This window comes from Hesperophylax consimilis, chromosome 3, assembly GCF_061612785.1.
Source record: "Hesperophylax consimilis isolate HC1 chromosome 3, BYU_Hcon_1.0, whole genome shotgun sequence".
Lineage (NCBI taxonomy): Eukaryota > Metazoa > Arthropoda > Insecta > Trichoptera > Limnephilidae > Hesperophylax > Hesperophylax consimilis.
Window position 1 is genome coordinate 30,685,863 of NC_142838.1, and position 26,997 is coordinate 30,712,859.

General features: G+C 33.4%; 1 protein-coding gene across 2 annotated transcripts in view; it reads left to right on the forward strand.

The window, feature by feature from the left end:
- Nucleotides 1–10,512: 10,512 nt before the first annotated feature.
- The window catches only part of LOC149425260 (uncharacterized), a 282,468-nt gene continuing 265,983 nt past the window's right edge, over nt 10,513–26,997 (forward strand). For both annotated transcript variants that reach the window (XM_089650268.1, XM_089650269.1), the window contains exon 1: nt 10,513–10,651. The gene's annotated coding sequence lies outside the window, so the exon portion shown is untranslated. The remainder of the gene's footprint in view (nt 10,652–26,997) is intronic.

Here is a 26,997-nt window from a genome sequence, read left to right on the forward strand (position 1 = left end):
CGGTCTAAGAGCGAGGTCGACAGCCGTATACATCAGGCTAGGCTTGCATTCAATAAAAGGTCGAAAATAATAGAATCGAATAATAAAGACCTAAAACTGAGAATACTCCTGATCAAGACCTATGTATGGAGTATCTTGATGTACGGCTGCGAAACATGGTGCCTATCCGAAAGAAATAAACGGAGACTAGAGGCTTTTGAGATGTGGTCCTATAGAAGACTGTTAGGAATTTCCTGGAGAGACCATATTACAAATGAGGAGGTTCTCCAAAGAATCGAAGGAGGAAGGCACCTGCTCAGGACCTTGTCCGAAAGGCGTGCAAGATGGATCGGCCATGTTATACGACAAGAAGGCCTCTTGCATGTCATAATGGAGGGTATGACCGAGGGGACCAACTCTAGGGGACGCCCACGCCGAGAGTACCTGGAGGACCTGCTGGTGGACGTGCGCTGCTCATCATACGCAGAAGTCAAAAGAGCCGCACAAGACAGGGAAGAATGGAAGAGGAGATTAGATGAAATTGCTGCAAACCAATCCCAGGATTGAAACCAGAGAGAGAGATATTTTATGTCCTGTAATACATTTCGGACACTAAACCAAGCATTTACATGAAATAATTATCACTGAGAAAGACACGATCAAGTGAAATAATCATGAAATAAATAAAAAAAATTAAATAATCTTACGATGTAATAATTGAAAAAATCAAATTACCGGTTTTTCTTTCAAATAAGGAGTTATAAAATTTATTTAGAGAAACCTCAATATCTCAATGACAATTGTTTTTTGAAAGTTTTTTTCATGCAAGAAGGTACCATATCGAGAGGTTCATATTAAAAAATCACGTGCAAGTGCAAAGAAATACATAGGTTTGTTAATTCGCTTCCGCCACAGCATCTTGTTACCCACTGGTAAAGTCCGTGGAGAACGATTAAAAAAAAATCAAACACTGCAACAGCCTTATAATTAACATTATTTATTCTAATCTTGCTATTGCATTGGGTAATGCGACAACCCTGGTTCCTGTTTGGTAATTCATTATCCTCCCGCGAAACAAGGTTGTGTCTCCTAGAGAGGAAATGTACATCGGTAGGTAGGTACTCCGACAAAACGTACAAGTAATTTAAATTTAAGATAAGCATCAGTAATATGTAGGTACAGTGGCACTTGTATCCTTGCAGCATTACTCTCTGTACCATAGAACACAGCAACATCAAGAATGTATATTGCTACCGCTGCCTGTAATATAATATTGCCTCAGTTGGCATTGTGATGATAATAATTTTCTTTTTAGTGTGATCATAATAAATATGAAGCCTCAGAAGCAGTGGCGGCTCGTGACTTTTTGGGTGTGCTAGACTGCTAATTTTAAAAATAGCATTATTGATGTATTGATGCAGCTGAAAACGTTTTTTTTTTTTTTTAAATTTTGGTTTTTTGTTTGAAGATTTTCAGGAAATCCATGTGGCGCACGACTAAACTGAAATTTCCTGAAAATCTTCATACAAAAATTGAATTAAAAAAAGGTTTTGACGTCAACATCATCAATGGTGTCGAATTTTTTCAAACTTAGCACTCTATCATAATCAAAAGTCACGAGCCGCCACTGCCAGAAGTGTTTGTTGTTCTCTTATTCAGTACTGACCATATTTTGGTTTCCTAACCATCAGTTGAATATAGCCACGAGCAAAAATAATATTCACGATGGCAGAGCTTAACGAGAACATCTCTTGTTACTACATATACAGTAGCCACAAGCTTTAAAGTATTGCAATAACGTAATCCAGGTAAACAATGGTAGTTTTCTTAGCAAAGTTTAGCTAGTAGGTACCCACATCGCGAGCTGTTATTTTCAAACGCTTTTTATGAGAATTATTTGTAAAAGAAACTCAATACATATCTATGTAGGTTTGAAATAATTTTCAAATCGGGTTAATTTGAGAAAGAACTGACTACGCTATAAAGTGCTGTGTCTAAAAACATACTTGAAGTTCTGTTCTAATTTGGACGAAAAGATTTCTGAAGGCGAAACTCATAGCGGATGTTGCCTGAAAAAAAAAATTATAAGAAAAACTTTAAAGAATGGACAACTGTTTTGCATTCGAATATTACGATTATTATAAATTTAATGAAAAAAATATGTTAAGAGGAATGCCGTGCCGCCTTTTTCATATAAAATTTAAACATGTATTTGAGGCCATAATATCTAACCAAATTGAGTGATATTTTTTTATCAGATGGTAAAGCAAATATCTGTACAGAAATAAGGTACGGATATGTGCTATTTTTTATTATTTATTTGTGTTTCTAATTATGATATAAAAGTCTTAAAAGCATTAAATTTTTAATTAATTTAATTAGATAGGAAAATAAAAGAAATTTAAGCACATCAAAAGCTTACACAGAGTTTTTCTGAATCAGAATGATGTAGATAGTCATTTTTACCGTTATTTTGAATGTCGATTGTAAAAATGTAATCAATAATTAAATTCTGCTTTAAGGGGTGGGAAAAGGAGGAGGGTGGTTTTTCGAAATCTCATGAAGACAATGACCTTATTTCTGTTTTGAAGTGTGAAAAATGAAATCTTGGAATAAAACAGTAAATTTGTATAAAAATCAAATCCATGCCGCGCGCCTGCCCGGTATATGCCCGGTGTCCGCCCGCTGTCCGCCGGGTGTCCGCCCGGTGTCTGCCCGGTATCCACCCGGTATCCGCACAGACACTCTTCTATATATAAATAGATACCTCCTAGAAATTGCTTAATAATTTACCACCAAATATCTTCCACCTCACTTCACAAGTGTAATGTGTGTGAATGTATTATTTTTTACGGATGATTGGGTACACATCTAGTAATTCCAACGTTCTGTGTCAAACCGTCAGTAGCGGGTAGAAACTGTGTACCACATTACCTACGATTGGTTGAGAGCACACTCCACAAATAATAATTATCATCAATCATTTTGAAAACATGCCGTATCCGGATTAGACGGATCCGTGATATATTGCATTAGCGAAGATACACCGTCGCGTTAATCAAAATCCATTATCTGGGAGACTGTGTTTGCGTACTAAGGCCTGGAGCGGGAGAAAGGTGGACATGTCCCTTGTTAACAAATATTAAAATTGGATTCAACGTTTGATATCTACGTGAAAAGTCTAGTAGTGGAGTGAGAGAAAATTAGAGAAGTAGGCAATGTAGGTATTGGTAGGAGCCTACCGTTGATTGTGACTAAACAGAACATCAAAGAAAAGTGAAAAAAAGCACACTTACCAAACCTAAACTAAACTAACCTAAGCTTAGCCATTATTTCGTCGTGTTCTGTTTGGTCATTGTTTTATTTTACCCGGATACCAACTGCTCATTGTCCATACATTAGCAAGCAAATTCATGTAACTGTTCCAAAATGTATGATTCAATCAATGGATTAAAGATCCAATAATTCGATAATCAATATAGATCAATAATACAATACAACAATTCTCAATTCGTTTTCGCTTTTTTTAATATTTGTTTCTCTCCGTGAAATATTCAGATCAGGCACAAATAAATCCATTTCGAGAAAGGTTATACTGTCAGTATCTACCACTCGGTATAATTTCTAAAATAAGTAGCTATTGGTGTTAAACGTAAAAACTACCAGTGTAGCTTGGTACCTACTAGCGACCTATTATATTGAACACTGTCAGATAATTATGAAAGAGAGTAATGAGGTAAAGTCCAAGTTTATGAGTTTATAATGCCCCAAAATCCAGAATTATTTTTAGAAAACTGCCAAAAATAAAATCAAGTGTACCTATTCATAAAAGGCCACCAATCCTAACAAAATGTAAAGCCCCCTTGATGTGATTTTATCACTAAGCCGCGCTATACAAAGTCGACCTTTTTATTTTATATTATTTATAAGGAATTTTAAATTCCACTGACCGCACGTTAGCGGTATTTATGTCCTCAAATGAATAAATAAATATATTATGTTGATTTACTTTTTTTAGTAAATAGATAATGGAAAAAACGTGCTGGGAACGTATTTCCATTGTGATTTTGATATCGCCCTCGGGCCGCAGGTGATGTGGAAATATCTAGTACAGACATGTATTGGTTTCGTATTTCGTGTATCGAAAAATCAGTTTTCAAATTGATTTATCCCATGAAAATTGTGATGGCGTATCAGTCGGATCGTTTGATCGATATGTGCCTGTTATAAATAATTATAGTTAAAGGATAGGGTGAAACAAAAAATTCCGAATGTTTTAATAATATTAATAAAATTTTACACGTATATTTAAAAATCATTGAAGTAAACCATTATTGCAAACTTCGTGAATATTTCCAGTGTTGCCAAGTTAGCATATTATAAGCTAAATTTGGCATAATTACTCCATGTTTAGCATAACTATAATGCTTTTAGCATATAGCATATTTATTTGGTTTATTTTTACAGAAACATGAAAATAATAAGAACCAATTTTTTAACTAACAAAAATGATATCGATTGAAAAACTGGTGTCTCAATGGAGAAACATAGTTCACATTAAATGGGAATCCTTGACTTCCACTGTAGAGTTTTGGAATGAAGTCATGCAATATAAAGATGCAGCTAATAATAACCCCTTCGGTGATTTATATCAGTTTGCAATGTCTATTTTAACATTGCCGCATTGAAATGCGGACATTGAACGTGTATTCAGCCAAATGAGTCTGGTCAAAACAAAACTCCGAAATCGTTTGGCGGTGAGAACCCTGAATGCCATTTTGTACGTGAGATTTGGCCTAAAGAGAGCAGGAAAGTGCTGTTATTCTTACACTGTTCCTGACGAAGTACTACGCTGCATTGGGACCAAAGAAAGTTACGTTTCTCAGCCTTCCACATCAGCTGCTGTTAATGAAGAAGAATAAGATGAAGATATTGATATTTTATTTCACTGATTTTATTTCTAAGTAAAATTTATGTTAGCTTTTTTTGAATATATAAACAGAATGATATAAATTGGTTCCCACATTGCTTATGTGAATACTATTGTTTTTCTTTAACACTTTCCCTATTGGCAAAAGGATGTAAGCTTTTTATTTTCTTCCTGTGCTCTCTTCTATCGGGGGTTGGCTATCGTCGAGGCAATATTCACCCTTTAAACGCTTGTACCAGCCGAGTAAATTAGGAAACTATGAGGTGCGTTGCCTTCCGTCTATTTCACTGGATTGTTCGTTGTATAAACGGGTACTTGTCTCCTATCAAGAAGAGAGTTCATTTTTTCATATATTTTAAACAACTTTTTTATTTTCGTTACTTCATCAGAAGGCTGCGCACTGACACGAAATTATTGTTTTTATTCATCTACATTTAAAAAATCACAGCCAAGCGGGAAGAGTTGTTTTCCAGCAGTTATTTTTCGGGGTGAAAGTCATGAAGTTAAAAAAATAATTCTAATAGATTTTTAATAGTTTTAAGTAAAGTGAAAGATAACAACCAACATATTTAGCATGGTAAAGTATTAAAAATAATGCTCAGTTTATGAAATTGAAGACCCCACACTTAAAAAAATTTCTCATTCTTATTTATGTATTTATCTTGAAAACAAACATAACAATGTTTTTTACAATGCTGGAAGGAATCCCGTGTCGAGAAAAATATAAAACGAAAATTTTATATAACACGATTTATTATTTAAACCTAGGACTAAAATGCCAACAATTATCTCCCATTAAATCACTTCAATGCTGGTTATTTATCTCTGTCTCTAAGCAAATAGTAGTAGCAAATTATAAGAAGATTTTTCTATAATCTTGCTGTTGGCATCTGAACACCGTCAAAACAAATCATGAGTCAGTAGATATTTTAATGTATCCAAATTTATCATTTTAAAAATAAAGTAGGTGAGGATGCAGCCTACAATGTGTGGTATTTACGCAAAGCCTATTGCCAACTTCCGACGGAAACGGAAAAATTTTCCTTGTCGCAGAACGCGAAAAATCTTATGTTATTTACCCTCGCGTGTTTTTTGTGACACATTTTTTTTTTATAAATAAAATGTTCATATTCTAAAAATCTTTTTTTTTATGACGAGAAATATAGGCGAGAAAGACACGTGGAAAAAACGACCTCAACTACGGATTAAAATACTTTATTTTTTTCATTTACGTACATGCGTCAATATTATCAGGACGAATAATAATTATTTTTACATTTACTAAACTGTTTAATCCTTTTGTCATCAACAGTGTCAAAAGCTTCGATTATGTAACAATTGGAATGTCTATCTTAGATGTAGCCGATTTGAAAGTTTTGATGTCGGGGTAATAAAGTGGGTAACAATTACCATCTTGGCTTATATTTGTCACATAAATTAAAATTAATAATAATATTTTGAAAATTTTTATAGCGCTGTGTCAGTTCGTACAACACATAAACTCTCTAGAAATCTGGAACGAACGAAGAAAGATAAGATATTTACTTTAACAGATAAGATGAATGCCCGAGCCTAAGTTATTGACTTTTAAGTGATGACTATTTCTAAAACCATTACACATTTATAATATTGCCCCAACGCGACGCGACGCCTTCAAATCCCAATAATCGCATCCGAAATGAGGGGTGAACTAATTAAATTTCACAGCGTCAACTCGCCTAGGAAACTTTGCACATTTGCGGTACTTTAACAAGTATTCCCGATTCGTGTTCCTTTAATTGGCGAATAAACTGCCAGCTGTACAATAATTAGCCCGTTTCGGCGCAAATCCCGGGTGAAAAGAGTTCCCCGAAGCATTTTCAATTCAAGGGCCCATCGACATTGATGTAGAATATGCGAGATTGGACTCTTTGTACCGGATGACCAAGTTATATTGGATGGAAGTCACCAACTGACTTAAATAAAACCTCTTAGTTCCACCCTTATGAAGTTCAGTTCATTAAAAACAACTCTTCGAGTATGTAATAAATAGGTATGTGACTTGTTCCCCAATATTATCTTTAAATTATCTGCATTGTTGCGTCGATCTGAACCACGTAAAAACAAATGTTGAAAAAAATCACGTTTTTCAAAAAAATGTCATATTATTATAAAACATATGTATTTATTAATAAAGATGGATGCTAACTACACAATTCTATTCCAAAGCTTTAAGCTTGTTTTCTTCCTTACGCGTCATAGTTGACCAAATCGACCTAATTTATTTCAAATGTTACATCTAGCGCTTTCTACGCCAATTGCCTTTGATAATTTTATTAAATCTTAAACAATAAGGGCATATTAGAAAGATTCGGAAGTTCTGGAGCCCCGGGGCTACGAGACAAAAGGACAAAGGATATTATGGGGCAAAGTTGTAATTGGCAGACCTCTTATGTACACTTTGAAAGATTTATCCAATTATGTCACAGAGTTGATAAAGTTTAAGCTTGTGAAATTTTGGAGAAATACAAATTCAATTTGAAACTATTGTCCAATGGTTTCATTGCTCCGCTCTGTATTGGCGCTCGGCGCTACTTCGTGTCGGGTTTCCCCAAGGATGAGTATATTATTTTTTTATCTTTTGATAGGTATCTACAAAACATAAACAATGCTTGAGAGGCGTCGTGGACCGTAACTCTGCGTGGGAGGAGTCACCCGTTATGGTGTTAAATATTGTTTTTTTATAAAACAAGCTATTTTGTTTTTGTTTTATGGTCCCTACAAAAATAATGATAAAAACACAAATTTATCTTCGAATTTATTGAACTGAATTTGTTTCCGCCCCTGGTAAATAAAATCGCACGTGAGATATGCGAGTAGAACAGATCTTTGGTATGTGTTTTTAATGGATCCATGATAACTCAACACAGTGACGATTCAACACACTTTTAAAAAGTGATATAAAGTCATTAGAAACGATGAATTTTATTTTTTTAACCTAATCTATCCTAACCTAACCTAACCTACATAACCAAGTTAATAAAGTTTTTGTTTCATCACTTTCCGTGACTTTATATAACTTTTTAAAGATGTGATGAATTATCATTATGATGATTTATCCGGTTACCGTTTTTAATACGCACTCTTTCCGGAATATTTTTTTTCATACGCTTTCATTACAATCCTTCGAGCTTATGATTGACAAATAGTGAGTAATGGAAAATAAATAGCCAGCAGCGATTAGGAACAATACTTTGTTATTAGATTCTAAACATAGTGTGCTACCAATAATTCCAACACACACAAATAATTACTAAGAGCGGACTCAAACGCCTCGGTAAAACTAATCAAAATTTATTGAATTTTATTGATTAAAAAACAAAATAAAATTCATGGAAAGATGAGTTCTTCGCAAAGCATTCAAAGGCCTTTCAATAATATTCCGGAATGGAGATTTATCCATATCCAGTAAAATGGTTTTTGTGAATGCACTTTTCAACGGTGAAGTTTGAATTGAATTTTTAACAGAGACGCTGGAATATTATGGACGAATGTTGGACTGGATATGAAACCCGTAATACATAATAAAACATCAACTTGGAAATGGTACACCTTTCTTGTGAGTCGTAAGATAGTATACATAGTTTATATATCGTTCAAAAAGGGAAAACATACTAGGAAAGGGAGTTGGCTTTCTTCCAATCATTTATTTCCGAGGTATGCTCTAACAATACACAATACATTCCGAACTATGAATCTTCATAAATAGTTTTCTGTACAAATTAATATTTACCAATGGTTCGAAATGCTAAGAATTTAATCTTATGTGCGTTTTACTTTAAAACATTATTGTCTTATTAAATATGTCTTTCTAATTGGGATCTAAGGTTAAGCGGGTGTAGGTTTGGCCAAAAAATGGCCATAGTAAAAAGGCCCGTCCCTGAGACTCCACAGAACCCATCGAATTATTTGATGGGGGAATCAAAAGTGGCCGTAAATCCGCAATGACAGAACTAAATTTTACGGTTTACCATCCATTCCCGAATAACACGAATTCATCGCGAAATATCTTCACCATTGTCCCTTTATCAGATCGCCTTTTGATACCGTACAATAGCGTCAGGCTAAAACTTTTGTGTCTGGAAATATATATTTTTTTCAACGGTGAAATACTGTTATTGCTAAAGAAGAACGGAGATAACGGTTTCCTATTGACGTTGGTGCCTTTGTGAAAGTGGAAAAATATACGGCGTTAATTGTCCCCTTTCCGCATACGCTCGGCGTATCGCAAAGATTGGAATTGTGCCCTCATCATTAGAGGTGAATTTAAAAGATAAATAATTTTGTCATTGGGCTTTGACCGTTCACTTGAATTATCATTTGATTTATGAGGCATTTATTGCCCAGCGTTTGCCAATATTCAATATAGCTTACCGAATGGAATATGCATTAGAGGGTGAAAGTCTCATACTAGATGCTATTAGTAAGTTCCCAAATAGTAGAAACCACTACTACTACTACAGTTCTACGGGAAAATGTAGATCGACGCATATTTCAACCTGTTGTTGTTTACTTAGTTAATCTTTCTTCTTCTAGTGAATGTTTTGCTTAAAACACAAAGTACTTCACAAATAATAGTTATGAATATGATTTTCTATCCCAAATTTAACGAGTAATTAATTAAACGTCATCCCGCTGGATTTCAACGTCATATCTCATTAAAATAGCACAGTCTGCTGATGAACACTCAATCCCTATGAATATTGCACCGCCTTTTGGTTGGTTTAATTAAATTGATCGAATTCAATCCGATTTGAATGAGTGGGTTTAGGTTTTGCGATTTGCAACTGAAGCTTTTGAAAATCCCCTAGAGGAGCATTCTGCGAGGCGGAAGTCGGAAAATAAACATATCCTTGAATATATACGAAGGAGCGCATTGACGTTATCTAAACTACCATTTATTATTTCTAAAGCAAATTTAACATTTTAAATAACATCACTAAGACAGTACTGCTGTATACAAGATCAGCTAAAATCACACGTATTTTGAAAATTATTTATTTATTCGAGTATTAAGTAATGGAGGCAAAACTAATGATTTGTTTAAAATTTTACACAATTGATGAATTGTCATTGATGTATTGACAAAAAAGCTTTTTTTAAATTCACAATATTCAAATAAATACAGAGACATTCACGAATTGTACCAAATAATAAAAGATAAAGACAACTTTAGCGATCTGCCAAAAACGACTATTCTGCCGCATTGACATTGACTTCCTAACTGCATTGATCTAACGGTTTAAAAAATGGTCAGTCGATTCGAGTTGCAAGGCCGCACTTGATTATTCGACGCAGATAAACAACGCGTGAAAAGCGTAACTAATTAACGCCGAGCTAATTGGAGAATTGATAAGCTTCGGAAAATAAATCAGCCACCTTAAAAATAATACAATCCCCTTTTTTGTATCTGATCTAAATTAGCCTGAACGTTGCAACGTGTAAACATCGTAGGGGGTGGATTGCGCCTGCGCCGGGAGGGGTGACCGTGGGGAGGCTAGGGGGTTGTCCCGGGGTGGGGAGGTGGTGGGAGACGCAGGGGAGATGAAAAACCCTCAGTAGCACGGAGGCTGCGGATCCGTGCGGACACGCCTCTTATCTGGCCTCAAAACCGCGCACATTCGTCACGTTTACTAATACAAATCTCGGTAGTGATATCGTGTCCTTAATCACGTGTGAATCCCACGGTTATTAACACATCACGTAAGCATCTTCCTTCCTTATTACTGTCAGATTATCGCATTTATTTGTTATGTTCTTAACGAAAGACGGAGATATTTTATTAATATAGCGCCCGGAGTATTAAGCTCAAACAGATTTTTTTATTACCTTAAGTAGATATTTCGTCGTTTTCTTATTAGAATTACAAAGGTCAAGATATTAAATAATCATACATGTTTGAATCTCATAAAACATTTCTTTTTGTGAGTTAAGTTACGTAAAATAGGAGCCTTTTCTAAAAAGTCAGTTGAAGATATATCTTTTTAAGACAACTCACTGTGCTTCCATAATGCTACGTCAACAAGGATCTCTTACTGCATACATTCATACGTATTAAAAAATCGTTTTTTTTTTTTTACACTCTTGGGAAACCATGAGTCCATTAAAAAATTACTATTGCTCTTGGAAAGCTAGCGTTTTCACAATTGAAACATTAAAGGACTGGCGGTTATTTACGAATGCAAGGTTACTTACCTACCTTATTTCATGACCGTGACGCGATCATTTTTGGCACTGCAGCATTCTTTATGTCAGGGTTGAATTCACATCAAAGTTTCTCAACATTTTAAAATAGTTAAATACCGCATTTTAGATTCATAAAAATATTTTTTGTAATGTCTTGCAAGTATGAGTACGTACATTTTTAAGGGGATATTTGTCTGTCCATGCCAACTGACAAGCAAGATAAAATTTTACATTATTTTATTTTAGATTCTAGAAATACATAATATTATCAGGTCTTTGTTTACTGATTTTCAATTTATTATCTAGAACACCCTCAATCTGGAATTTGATTATTGTTATTACTTATTTTTTTAATCGCGTTCCAAACTAATTTTATAGACTTCAAAGAAGATTAATAAAAATATTTATTTATCGGTGGACAAAGTAGACAATAAAAAAATTATTTCACGATAAACAATCTCCATCCTTTGTGGTGGTATTTTTATGAAAAGACTTAATAAATCTTCCTTTTATGCACTACTGTGTGATGATACATATTTTTTACAAAAGTCCAAAGAAATATCTCCAATTTCTCTAGCATTTCAAGACACACTTTTATCTTATTCACGCAACCTATTTCAACCTTCAATTTATCTTTTGATATCCTCATGTTTTATGCTGTGTCCATATTTATATAAAGTTTACCCTTCTACGTCTCAATTCACTTAGTTTTACTCGGGCCCTATCCGTTTATATTTAACCTTTTGCCCTTTTTAAACAAATGACACTCACCCATCAACATTTCCAGCTACAAACCTACGTTTTTTTCTTAAGAAAGGTTAACAAATAACTTTTAAAAATAAATGGAAAAAAACCAGCGGAAAATATTTAATTTCCATATTAAATTATTTTATGAGTTTGTATTAAAACATTCGTACACAGTGTGTTTCCTGGTTTGTGGAAGTAATGTGATTATATTATTCATTTTTTCCTTCCTCGTTTGCTACATAATATTATTTTTTTCAATGCGTTTGAAATATCATAATATTTCCCTGATTTTAATGAATAAGTCAATTAAGTACGTAAAACAACCCAGTAAACCAATCATGCAATAATTCAACCAAGTAATTAATTTAATTGAAAGTTAAATAATATAAACAAGATTGACATTACCGAAAATTAAGTTATCTGATATCGCAATAGAAACACACCGGAAATAGTCAAATTGGGATTTGAATCACTGGTCGACTTTCTTTCAAAGTTTAATTAGTTTTCCAGTAATTAACTTAGATATGTCTCTAGGCGTATAAAAAAGACGAAGAAAAACTAAACAAAAAAAAAACAATGAGATTGTGAGACAAAATGAAGTAAGCCTTAATTAAGATAAAAGGTTGTTCATTGTACGAGATTATTTTGGAACCCTTTGTTGATAATCGGGCAAATGATGTAATAATGGCGGAAGTGCATTTTAAACTTTTTGTATTATTTTATTAAAAAATAATCTTGTCTCTTCAAAAGTAATTCAATATTATTGATCTGGCTACCGAATAACGGACTTAGATCATCAGGTAATGTAAAGCTTACAATAAAATTATTTAATTTTTAAAAATTAAATTTTAAGTGTTAAAAATTAAAAATTAAGTGGTTATTAAACTAAGTATTTTATTTCATTATATAATGTCTAATCACAAAGTAATTGCTAACTACGAAAAAAAAAAGATTTAAGATGCTGATATTGTTTTTTGTTTGTGTAAGAAATTGCTAAAATAATATTTCAATAAACTTACACAATATTGATAGTGAAATTGAAAAATAAGTCGAAGACGGCAATATGTATGTACAACAGATAACCGACCAAAACGACGGATAAATTATTCTAGATTGTGTATAGTATCATGGTACCTTTAAACAATGATAATTTTATAGTTCTGTATTATGTATAATTTTTTAATATTATTTATTAAATTCCTACTATTTTTTGTACGTGAACTCTCTGGGAAATCTCTTTTTGCTGAACTGTATAAAATCCAGGAGAATCGCCAACTGTGTTAGACGATGTTGTGACGTGTGAGGGAAGTTGTTAATAAAGGTCTGTAAGAGATCCGGATTACACAAAAAAGGAAACGTGAATTACGGCAGCCCGATTCACGCACTTGTCGTCTCACTAAATAACCAGTCTATGTCCCTCTGACATTGTACAGGGTTTTCCAATAAGAGGTGTTATTTTGAATAGCCCGCTATTTCGGTAGATATTACTTTTAAAGCTGTCGTTTTTTAACATTTGACAAGTTAAAACTACGTTATTAATAAAAATGGAACGATACACGCTTCAACAACGCATTAAAATTATTAAAATTCAATTGAGTGAATCAAATGCAAATCATCTTGAGTGATGAGGCCCATTTCCATCTCGGTGGCTTCGTCAAAAAGCAAAATTGTCGCATCTGAGGCTCAAAAAACCCAAGAGTTATTGTTGAAAAGCCTCTTTATTCTCAAAGTGTGACTGTTTGGTGCGGTTTATGATCCGGCGGAGTCATTGGAGCTTACTTTTTCGAAAATGAGGCTGGAGCAACAATTACGGTGAATAGATTGCGCTATCGAGAGATGATTAATGATTTTTCATGGTCGGAATCGGATAATATTGATCTGAACAACGTTAACTTTCAACAAGACGGCGCTACGTGCCACACAAGCAACAAAACCATTGATCTTTTACGATTGAATATCAAAATAACACCTCTTATTGGAAAACCCTGTATATTGCCATCCCATTTGAATGTCATAATGGTAGTGACACACAGTTCTGCATATGAAATTTAAGCAATGAATGGTCCGAATTGTGGATCACGAAACACCCCTACATGTTCCTTGTGTTATTTTTATTTATGGTTCACGCCTAATAACACGAACAACTGTGATCGGGCGTTACGCTCTTGACAACCGCGTTTCTTATTGATGCATCAGTTTGCAGAGAATCAATCTTACTGGTTTCTCAAACAAAGCTGTATTGTTAAACCTGTTAAATAGACACAGGGTAGCAATGCTGGTCTGGGCAATTAACATGGCTTCCAGTCAATCGAGTAAGGATTGTTAATCTGTCTATTTACTCTCTAACTAGAGTCTGCAGGAATAATGATGAAGAATTTTGAAGTTCTAGTTTAATATTCAATTTTGGACGTAGGTAGGTACTTAGGGTTTGTACGGGATCAGCAGTAGGTCTATTTTCAAGAATTTTCTAGCCCTGTACAGAAAGTTTATCATTTTGTAGGGATTCATTAATATTTAAGTTTATTCTTCCAATTGTTTCCACGAGATCGAACTCCAGCAACTCCATTCGTAAAATTTTCCGACCTCTGTAAGGATATCGAACCCTTTTCTTTGTTTTAGTAATATGATGAAGGTTGCTTCGTATTTTAGATGAAATTCAGGATCACTGAGGCACATATTTAGATCAAGTTATTAGACTCAAAAACTACACACAATGGCGTTATAGCTTTAAAATTCTATTTTCCAAATTGATAATTACAACTTTTGCGGTTCATCTTGGGATCTCTAAAGGTGAGATCTTAATTTTACAATTAATAAAAAAACAACGTTCAGGAATTCCCCTGTTAACACATCGTAAAATAAAAATTCTATATATATATTAGGTAATACATTTGTTAAAAATGATCTATCTATTTTTATTAAGAAAAGTGTACGTTGCGGGCTTTCGCGTGGCAAACGGCCGCGTGGCGCACGTGGCGGTTAAACGGACGGCCTGGAATTGATTTATATACAAATCTACAGTTTATTCTGGTGTTTATGAAATTTTGACACTTGACCTTCAACATATGAGGAAGGGAATTGTCCACATGAGATTTTGAAAAACTCCACGTAAAGCCCGGGCAACGCCGTGTAATTCAACTAGTATTTTATACATAAATGCATGTAAATGTGAGACCACTACTTACTTCATAGAACAGCTCGAAGGTAATTAATTTGATTGGAGTTAATTACTGCCGAATAAAAAAGGACGAAAACTTCTAGAATTTCATTTTCTACATCGCCACCAGGCGTCATTTTCTCGTGAAGGTAGGTATATCTAAATGCTAAAAACAATTTGGTTAACAAACGTATTTATGCACAAAGAAGAGATATAAAATTATAATATGAGTCAGTTAACGTATTATCTGTTCGAGGAATATTATTGTTTAAAATTATATCTCAAAACATAACGTCAGATTCAATATACAAAGAAAAATTAGATCATGCATATGACACAAGATTCAATAGAAATGAAGGTATGTCCATTCCGAGAATTATAAATAAATACGGACAACGCTCTTTCTCTTATCTTGTGCCTACCACATTTAATAAGATTCCAATGGACATAAAAATTCAATCAAATTGCACGACCGAATTAAAAAATAAAATTAAAAAATGGTTAATAGATCAAGCTTTTTTATACTGATATTGTTTATAATCTTATGCATATTTATATATATGAATATGAGTAATTTGCCTGTGTTACAACCAAAGATATTAGATGAACGAGATGTGCTATGCGCAGTTCGTACTGAGTGGAATTGTTTTGCCGAGTGTCGCCGGTTTTGTTCACCAATACTACTGCACACCTTCGCTTGCGCTAAGGCATCCGCACTAATACATAGAACAGATTTCTGTGCGTACACGTCCCGATAGCGTTCAAAGTACCCTAATTAGGTAGTACTCCGGCTACGGTCCGGCGGCCAACATAGCATATCTCGTTCTTCTAATATCTTTGGTTATAACTGACTGTCTTTGTATTTTAATATTTTGTATTGTAGTAAGTTAAAAGTTATTCTATTGTTTCTTTTTTATATATGGCTCTGTTTTGTAGTTATTTAAGTGTATCTATTTTAAATATTGTGATTTCTCGTTATTTGTATGCTTTAGTAATATATTAATATTGTTAAACTGACCTGCTGACAAACTGCTTTGGCAGTTTAGCGGGGTATAAATAATAAAAACTAAATTTAAAAAAATCTCTTTTTTGAAAAACGTGATATCCTTAAGGTGAGTAGGTACTCAAATATTTCTGTTAAGTGATACAGAATTATGAAAATGCTCGTCAGGCTAAAACATTGTAAAATATTGGTCGTGTTCTAGTCGCAAAAACAAAGAGCACAATATATTTTACAGGATGATAAAAAACGTACCTGGTATCTTCCTGACTACTTTAACCAATGATTAGAGAGGGTATTTGAAATCAAAAATATTGGTGACTTTTTGGTCCGTGGTGACTTTTTTTTCAATCATAAAAATAAAAAATCAATACCTATATATTGGATACAAACGGTGCTTGGCGCGAGTAAAATTTTAGCGTCTCTCGTCAAAACCAGTAGACGCCTAGGTAGGTAATCACCGTAATCAATAATATTCGGATAATTTATATTTTTGTGTTAGCTCCATTTTCATGAAAAATAATCTCAAGGGTGATGTGTTACTACTTTTTGGTGGCAATTTGGCAATTCGGCGCCCGGAGCGGACTGCTCCAATTGCGCCACATAGCGCCGGCCCTGATTGGGGTCGGGTTGGGGGATTGGGCGGTTTCTCGGCTAAGTAAGTAAGTCAAGTACGTCTCTCAACACCCTTTATAAACGCTCGACAAATATGACTTGCTCCTATATTTTACATTCATTAGATCAATAATATTATCAATATTAAAGATATGAACATAATTTGTGGAAGGTACTATTTCCCCAAATTCAAGTAATAAGTACTAAGAAACTTTATTAAAGGCTTCTTAAGATCTTTAATTATTCGCAATGCATAATTAAGTAAATAATCTAGTCGCATCGAATTTAGGTACGTTCCAATTATACTATAAAGTTTCTCGGAAAAGACGTTAGCATTTTAAACAGTGTTAATATTTGATTTTGATACAATATTGGAACTTGCTCGTGCACATTATGTAAGAACACATCCAAAATTATAGCATATTACATTAGACGAAAAGATGTAATTCCAGTAGGAGAATATTTTGTTATCTTCCTCAATTTCCCTTTCTTGGAATATTTATGGGAGACAAATCTGCCAAACCTCTCCCGGTATGACGGGAAGAAATCCTTCATAGCTGATCCGAAGGTTTTACTTGTTATGTTTGCTTTCCATTATAAAATATTGTGTTTTCATACTTTATACAATTGTGCAAAATTAGGTCACTCTTTCATTCTTGAGGGTTTTTCCTTCATATGAAAGTAAGATCGTCAAATCATTCTGTAGATATCTACAGCAGGTTATGTTTAAGTTATTTTAAATAATTATTTTTATTTTTTACCGCCACGACCAAATGAAAAAATTATTTAAATATATTAGAATATTTGTAACTAATCCACAAAATGTCTTTTTTCTTACATGCACACATTATTTTTGTATCATTTTTTAATTATATTAAGATAAAGTTCCATAAAACACCCAATAGGGCGTAATATTTAATATAATTTTATCATTACATAAGAAATACCCGAGATATGTTTTTATGTAGCTTAAATCATTGTTTAGGAGTATCGCGTAGGAGCGATTACATTTATTTTTTTCATTTACTTCTTATGGTAAATAACTTGTATTAGCATGTAAATTACGTACTACCAACCCGTTCTATTAATTTATATTATTTTTATGCCAAGTGCACTCTTAAAACTGATTTATTTATATTTATCTTTTATTATATTATGTACATCTAAATGGTAAACTATATGTACCATTTATTGTGTTCATTTTTTACTATTTTTGGTTATTTATTTTGTTGTCGTTGATTTTTGTTGTTGTTTTAAAAATAAAACCTTCTGTGGCACTGTATTATGTTGTAAGTCATGTAAAAACCCATCTGGGCGTTTAAATTAATAAATAATCTATCTGAGGTTTTAAAAATAAAACCTTCTGTGGCACTGTATTATGTAGTAAGTCATGTAAAAACCCATCTAAGCGATTAAATTAATAAATAATCTGAGGAGAGCTAAGCACTAATTTAGTTTCTCACGTTATAAAACTTGACGAAGTGATATTACAGAAAAAGTTATTCAATTACAAGTGGTGGGTTGTGGTTTGTAAAAGGGCCAATAACAGTTTTTCCGTAAAAATTTTTTTGTGATTTCGCCTCAAAACTAGGCTATCTACGGAATTCTAAAATAACTTTTTGGTTTTTAGAAAGGATTATCTGATAGTATTATTGTCCTAGCGTCTGGACGATGTAGGCCCTCTGATTGGTCGGATTTAAATTGTTTGTTTCGGTTAAATTCCGCTAACTTGAAAATTATGACCCGATTTAATACTAAAATAGGATCCGCAGATTTCTTCAAAAGCATATTTTCTGCTCATATAATTTTTGGATAATATCGAAGAAAATATGTTTTAGAAAGTTCACAATCCATTGGATTAATTACATTACAGTAAAAATTATCCACAGTTACGTTTTATATATTTGACGTCTGTCAAGAATCAAACATTCCAAGGTTCCTTAAAAATGTCAATCCCTCCTTTACCGGCCGCTGGAGTAGTTTCGCTATTGGCCGACAGAGCGCATAAGAGCGATATACAAAAACGTACAATTTCATTTATTCAAACAACGGTAATTATTTACGTGAAACTACAGTTTTAATACGCATTTACTAATAAAACAAACATTTGATTCAACTTAATGACAGTAAACAACAACTCTTTGCATGTACGATTTTGAAAAATATTGATATATAATATTATTTACGTAAATAATAATTTCGCACTATTTGACAGAACACCGACATGAAGTTAACAATACACGGAAGTATAGGCACTGCCAACCCAATAAAATAACATGAAAGACAATCGGAAGATAGAAACGCTTCGTTGATTGTAAAATTAGCCAACAAATCTCTAATCTGACATGTACTTATATGTATAATAAAACAATCATTTTGCCAGGTATATAATATATATTAAGGTATTATTCCGAATCGCTGGACAAGGAAAATACGAAATATTTTTAAATAAAACCTTCGGATTTACCTTAATTAATATTAAAAGGAATCTGAATGCATTTGGGAATTTTTAATTTTAGCATTTTAATTTTTAATTACGTGAAATTAAAATTCGCTTTCGTTGTATTGGATGACAGCCGGAATAATTTCTATTGATGATATTTTCTTTTTTTGGTATTCCTGATATGAGTGGCTAGAATTTTTACCATTTACTCTATGCAAATACTAGGTAGGTGGTACTATTTTAGCCAAGCTCGAAAAATAAAATAAAGGTATTTTGGTTTCTTTTACAAGTAAGGAAATATTTAAAAAAAGGTTATTATAGGTTAGGATAGGTTAGGTTGGGTTATGCTAGGTTAGGTTAGGTTAGGTTGGATTAGTATAGTTCAAGTTAGTTTATAGGTTAGGTTAGATTTAGTTGGATTATTATAGGTTAGGATAAGTCAGGTTATGTTAGGTTAGGTAACGTTAGTTTGGGTTATTATGGGTTAGGTTAGGTTGGGTTATTATAGGTTAGGTTGGATTTTTATAGGTTAGGCTGGATTATTATAGGTTAGGTTAGGTTATTATAGGTGAGGTTAAATAAAATAATAATGATAATAATAGCGAAATAAATCATTTGTGCTTTTTAAGTAGGCATTATTTTGCCGGAATATTGTATAACATTATATTTTTTTAATTTACGTTTTTCAATTGTCTCTAGCCGCTCATTTCAGGAATACCGACAAAAGAAAATGTTATCAACATAAATTATTCAGGCTGTCATCCCATACAGCGAAAGCGAATTTTCATTTTACGTAATTAAAAATTAAAAATTTCCCAAATGCTGTTCGATTCCTTTTATAGTAATTAAGGTAAATCAGAAGGTATTATTTAAAAATATTTCGTATTTTCCGTGTCCAGCGATTCCGAATAATTACCTATACATTTAGCCATCTAGGCAATTATTCGGGAAAGGTAAAGTTTTACCCATACAACTGTCATTCTTATTATGCATAAACTCCTTCCTGTTCCGTGTTTTAACAATATATACTCACCCTCTCTCTGTGAATGACCTAATATCTTCCTATTAAATGTAACTGTTGTTAGTATCACTTAAACTGGGCGAAGCCCAACCAAGTGCCGCCCGAAGGGCCTAGCAGAAAAAAACCCGCGGAGCGGGTTTTTATCTGCTAGTTCAGAATTAAATGCCAGAAAATCGCCTTTCTTAAAATTAGAACTAGACACCGAAACGTAGGCATCGTGAAATTTGAAAAACTGACATTTGCACTTTTAGAAGCAAGCCACAGTTATTGTTCCTAATTTATAAAGTTTGGAGTAGAGTTCGCGTTAAGGCGAAGCTTAGTGCTAAATCACTTTTTTGATTAATCTTTATAACGAATTGGTGTACATTATGAATATCAAAAAATATGCTGTAGATAAATTGAAAATTTTCCTATCGTTTCGCTCGAGTAGAATACAAATAAAATAATAAATTACTCAATAAAAAATATAAATGTTAACCACTATGAACGCGTAAAGGAAACAAATTAAAAAATACAGTATTATAGTTCAAATTATCTGTGACAGTTTCAATTGATTAACTTTTTTGCTTTCTTATAAAATTAACTACAAAATAAATAAAAAAAAAAAGTTTTTTTCTTGAAATCAAACGTTTCTAGACTCCGTTTGTCAATTGATTTTAATGCGTATTACCTACAATATAAAGTAGGTATACCAAGAATATACACATTTTTGGCTTGTAGCTTCCTCGTAATGAGTTTTGAAAAGAGTTACAATATGGATTATCCTATTTTTTCATTCAATGCAAGTTTCAAGGTAAATAATGCCAATAGATTTTTTTTTTCATTTATATTAATTCTTGGTTGTTAACTTATTACGTTACAAATAAATGATTTACTGCTTCAATACAGTTCCATTTATCGTTTTTATTTTGGCTTCTAGTGGGTTAATAATGGAATTCTACCTGGAGGCAGGCCGGGAATCCAATCACTTCGCGCTATATGGCCGCACTGCAATCCGGGATAAATGGAATACAATGACATTGAATGCAGCGCTGAACGTGCAGCGTTCAGTGTTCGTGGTGAAATCAAACTGAATGCATCGGATATGTGGTTGCCGGGCTGGTGTCTATCAAGATAACATACTGTCAGTGTGTCAAAATATAGAAACATTCATTAAATAGGTACTTTGATTTCAATTTAATCAATAATGCTAGTCTCACACGTATGCTATACTCTCATAATATATTTATGTGGGCTAGGTATTTTTCACCATACTGCTTCACAATGGGAATGTTTGGCCAGCGGTATGGTGCGATAGATCAAGCCAACTTATATATATTTTTAGAGTATTGTAATATATTTATGTATATAATCTTTATGTACTTTAAATATATTCAAGATAACAATCTAGACTAGCTATGGGTGGTAATTTAGTATTAACCTTACGCTTATGTCATAAATGAGAGAGGATTACGACAAACTCAATTTACTTATTATTTACTCATCATCTACTTAATGCACTGATTATTATCTACTTATTTGTAGGTACGTATAATTATTTTGTTGTTATTATGTACTGTATTTATTAAATTATATTTATTTACAATAAAATATATAAATTTGTTTTAGACCACTTTTATTTTAATTGTTCTCTACCGGTTTCGGAAGTACCCTTCCTTCGTCAAGAGAATATTAAAACTAACCTATGATACAAAATATTGACAGATATATACACAAAAAATATAATTAAGGTGTTTGAGTGGGAGGTTAACAAAGGGGGATGGGTAATTGGGTTAATTGAATAAACAAATTAATTTTTCGTTTAGTCCCATTCTAGATAAATTTCCAGTAAACCGCTCTGTTATTGCTGGAATTCCTCCAATTTCCCGTCCTACTTTGTTTACCTCCCACTCAAACACCTAAATTATATTTTTTGTGTATATATCTGTCAATATTTTGTATCATAGGTTAGTTTTAATATTCTCCTGACGAAGGAAGGGTGCTTCCGAAACCGGTAGAGTACAATTAAAATTAAAGTGGTCTAGAACAAATTTATATCTTTTATTGTAAATTATGACGAGCCAAAAAGTAAATGCTTATTACAAATATGTTATATTTATTTATTCATTATTCTTTAGCTCTTAGAATTTACCTATTTTATTCTTAATTTATTATGAGGATTAAAAAATAATAAAAAGAATTAAAAAATACTTCATCAATTATTTTATTATTGCTTACATGCTTAATTAAATATTTTACGGATGCATACTTCTTTCTAAGCCGTATTTTCAATACTAATGGATTCAATTCTATTTGAAAAGTGAATGCTCACTGAGCTTTTCAAGTTTCACATATTTGCGCTCATGGTCATCCGAGGAAAAAAGAAAAAGAAGATGAATTCTATCGTGCACCTAGCATAAAAACATACAATGGTTTAAAAAACACATTAGTCAGTTTTTACTCTTTGTCGAGACGGTAATATTAATATATAATAGACGGTAATATATTGTTGGTACTTAACCAAAAAAGCTCCCCGACCTCTGAATTGGGAGAACATCATAATAACACCGAATAAAACAGTATTTTCGTATACAAGTATAAGATAAAAAAATTAATTCCATTGAGTCTGTTGATACAAATGCAAACAAAAAAATAGTACATTAAAGATTCGCCTTTGTGTTTTTATTTTTTATCCCCAGGACCCAGAGTTGTTTAAAAAATAAAGTAATATTCAAGAGTTTATCCCTCAATAAATATTTGAAAACAGAATTTGATATTATTTATATATCTTTCGATATCCGTGAGCATCGCTCATGATGTGTATTTTGTCAGTTATGTCGGCCCCCCGCCGGTACAACAAAAACACCAGGACATGGCAGGTATTGTTATTGTCACGATTTGAATTGACGTTATTCTTCAAATCACGTCAATTCGAGATATTTATTATATTATGATATATTTCATGAAACAAAATCTTTTGTTTTGAGATAAACGCAGCTGTTACATCCCGCCTGATTGATTTAAACACAGTTAAACATCCCGCCTGATTGAGATAAACGCAGCTATTACATCCCGCCTAATTGAGATAAACGCAGCTATTATATCCCGCCTAATTGAGATAAACGCAGTTATTACATCCCGCCTAATTGAGATAAACGCAGTTATTACATGCCGCCTGATTGAGATAAACGTAGTTATTACATCCCGCCTGATTGAGATAAACGCAGTTATTGCATGCCGCCTGATGAAAAACGCAGTTGTTACATTCCACCTGATTGATAAAAGCAGTTATTACATCCCGCCTGATTGAGATAAACGCAGTTATTACATGCCGCCTGATGAAAAACGCAGTTGTTACATTCCACCTGATTGATAAAAGCAGTTATTACATCCCGCCAAATTGAGATAAACGCAGTTATTACATGCCGCCTGATTGAGATAAACGTAGTTATTACATCCCGCCTGATTGAGATAAACGCAGTTATTGCATGCCGCCTGATGAAAAACGCAGTTGTTACATTCCACCTGATTGATAAAAGCAGTTATTACATCCCGCCTGATTGAGATAAACGCAGTTATTGCATGCCGCCTGATGAAAAACGCAGTTGTTACATTCCGCCTGATTGATAAAAGCAGTTATTACATTCCGCCTGATTGAGATAAACGCAGTTATTGCATGCCGCCTGATGAAAAACGCAGTTGTTACATTCCACCTGATTGATAAAAGCAGTTATTACATCCCGCCTAATTGAGATAAACGCAGTTATTAAATGCCGCCCGATTGAGATAAACGTAGTTATTACATCCCGCCTGATTGAGATAAACGCAGTTATTGCATGCCGCCTGATGAAAAACGCAGTTGTTACATTCCGCCTGATTGATAAAAGCAGTTATTACATTCCGCCTGATTGAGATAAACGCAGTTATTGCATGCCGCCTGATGAAAAACGCAGTTGTCACATTTCGCCTGATTGATAAAAGCAGCTATTTTATCCCGCCTGTTTGAGAAAAACTCAGTTAAACATTCGGCCTGATTGAGATAAACGTAGTTTTTATATCCCATCTGATTGAGATAAACGTAGTTATTACATGCCACCTGATTGAGATAAACGCAGTTATTACATCCCGCCTACTCGAGATAAAGACAGTGATTACATCCCGCCTTTTTGTGATATTTTAAAAAAATGTCTAATTTTTAACAACATTTATCCAATTCATACATTTAAGATTAAAAAAAACATAGTAATAATTAACTTATTTTTCGCCAATTGGGTTTATAAAATTATATAAAAATTTCTAGTAGGTATTAGTTCATATATATCGACGGGAATATAATGTTCGGACCGACTGACTTCAACTCTCACTGATGGATTTCCAGTAATGTGGGGCATCGTTAGTTGTGGTAGTTTAAACGAAACGTCTGCAACGTGAAAAAATATGTATACAAACTGGAATAATCAGCCGATATATAATTAGCTGATGTTACATAAATACAAAACAATTCATATTAAAAAAATCAATCCGTAAAAAACAAAGTATTTTACCACAAAACATATATTTTCAATCAATTTCAAATTTTTCTTTAAAAGTATAATTTTTTTTTTAAATGGTTTGACTGAGGATTGAACCTTTCTACCCAGGAACCAAATTCGACAGCTCTTCCAATAGAGCTAAATTTATTGCAGATATTAACTCTTGTAATGTCATCTATCGAAATCAGTCGTCGACTTGCAAAACCAGCTTTCGAATTTTTCTAAAATAATCTAGATAGGTAGTATCGATATGTCACGAACAACTGTTTGGATCACTTTGAATATAAAAAAGACCATACCTTTTATGCAAAATATCGTTATAATTACAGATATTTTTTTCAATATTTAGCGAAAAATATTTACTTTTTATTTATTTTCGATTTACTTCAAGCAATTTTTGTGAATTTATCAATATGCATTATCATCAACAACGAGTCTATCTGTGGGGTGTTAGCTCGATAGGGTGTCGGGAAGTGGGTTGATTTTCACTTGCAAGATTTGCATTCATTCATGAAAACAAAAGTGAAATTCAAATAAATGTATTTAAAATGGTAACCGTTAAGTTAGCAGTCAACAATAGAGTGTTGGTACCTACCCTGATGTATGGAAGTGACGCATGGAACTGGCAGAGAATGGGCACGTCCTCTCTGCCTACCCCCGCGGGAAAACGGTGTAATGATTAGTTAGTTAGTTAATAACCGTTAATTATTTATTCACCTTAATTCTAATGGTTCATTTGTCAAATTGGAACTGCGAGATAATTTGGCTATAAAAGCGTAGATGTCTTTTAGCAATAATCGACACCGATGTCATTAGTGGTGTCATAAGCATACACTCCCTAGTGTTAAAACATAATACCAGCCGTATTTGAGGTAGGAGAGATCATGAGTTTGCTAGATTGTTTCTGTTACAGGTCTTTGGTCTTCCAATATTTAGTATAAGATTAGTAAACAAAATAATCAATTATGCTCCGCCACTTTCTAATGATCCGTCTAAAGTTCTCACTACCCTTGCTTAGAAAGATACATATCCCGAACAAAGACATATTAGAAATCGACCATTTAAATAATCACAATAAAGTGATGGTCGTCTCCGGTACTCATAGCCCACGCAATTCCAAATCGGCCATCAAACAGAGTTTATTCTTCGTTGTATTTACTATCTGTCTTTTTTATTATTAAATTCTTTTTTCATATTTCTTTATTTGATGTCCACTGAGGCGTTTGATTTGTACATATCGATGATCGAAGCGAAAGCACAGGGACAATACAAGAACTCTCTTTCCTAGATTGTTTGAAAAGTATACAACGATTTTTTTTTTAAAGCCACGATACTTTTTTTACATTGTATTAATTAGAGGTTCGTTATATATTTGGGGCATTTCTGCTGGACGACTTGATGTTACCTTGAATAACAATAATGCTGAGTTATTCGAGGAAGCGACTCTCCAGCGATCCTGTATTACGCGTACAGTCATCCATAGTATCTGAATACAGCCTTAAAGGAAATGGTCCTCCGATCCTCGGGCAGGCGGATTGTGTATTTTTTCCATTGCGGAAAAGGCATTTCCCGAGGCAACTCCTTTCATCCTGAAAGCTGAAAGGGCCGGCACATTGCCCGCATATTATTCTGAAAATTCCTCGGTGTTTGCCTCGGTCGTCAAAGGGCAATTGTTTTATTGTTCTAACTGAGCGGAATCTCGATCAATTCCAGTGTTTATTTCCGTTTCGTTTCTACATTCCTTTCATGACGAATTTCCGATGAAGTGAGCATTGACTGCTACCATTTTTAATATACTTTCTACCCCCCCCTACGTACATTATTTTCCACAAAATAGGGCTATATATAGGGGACACTACGCTGGGTGCACGAGGGAGGGGGAGAGGGGGGGGTTGCGAAGATGATAAATGGTGTTCGTAACCCTTTCATCTCATTGTACTACAATAATTATAATTGACCAGTCCATGGTATATCTCACTATAGTATGTGGCGTCGCAGACATAATGGCTTTTGACATTGGTATTATGCGTTCATCAATACGTGAGTATTTGTAAGGCTTGATGTTCGACATCGCCAAATTTACTTTATGGCCAAAGAATGCTCAGGCCTTAAAACCCTTTAAAACCCTTCAGGCCTCGTAAAGACAGTGCTAGCAACAAAAATCATATTCCATTAGAGCCTCTCAAGGACAGATCTGTACAAAAGTATTTTTGCCTTTTTTTCTATAATGCGTGGATATGTAATTTGTTCGTCGTTAGAAAGATTAATAACTATTATTTTCAGTTTTAATCAAATATTTATTAATAATTACATGGATAAAACAAAAAAAAATTCAAAGTGTATGATTACTAATTGGTGGGATTTTTTCA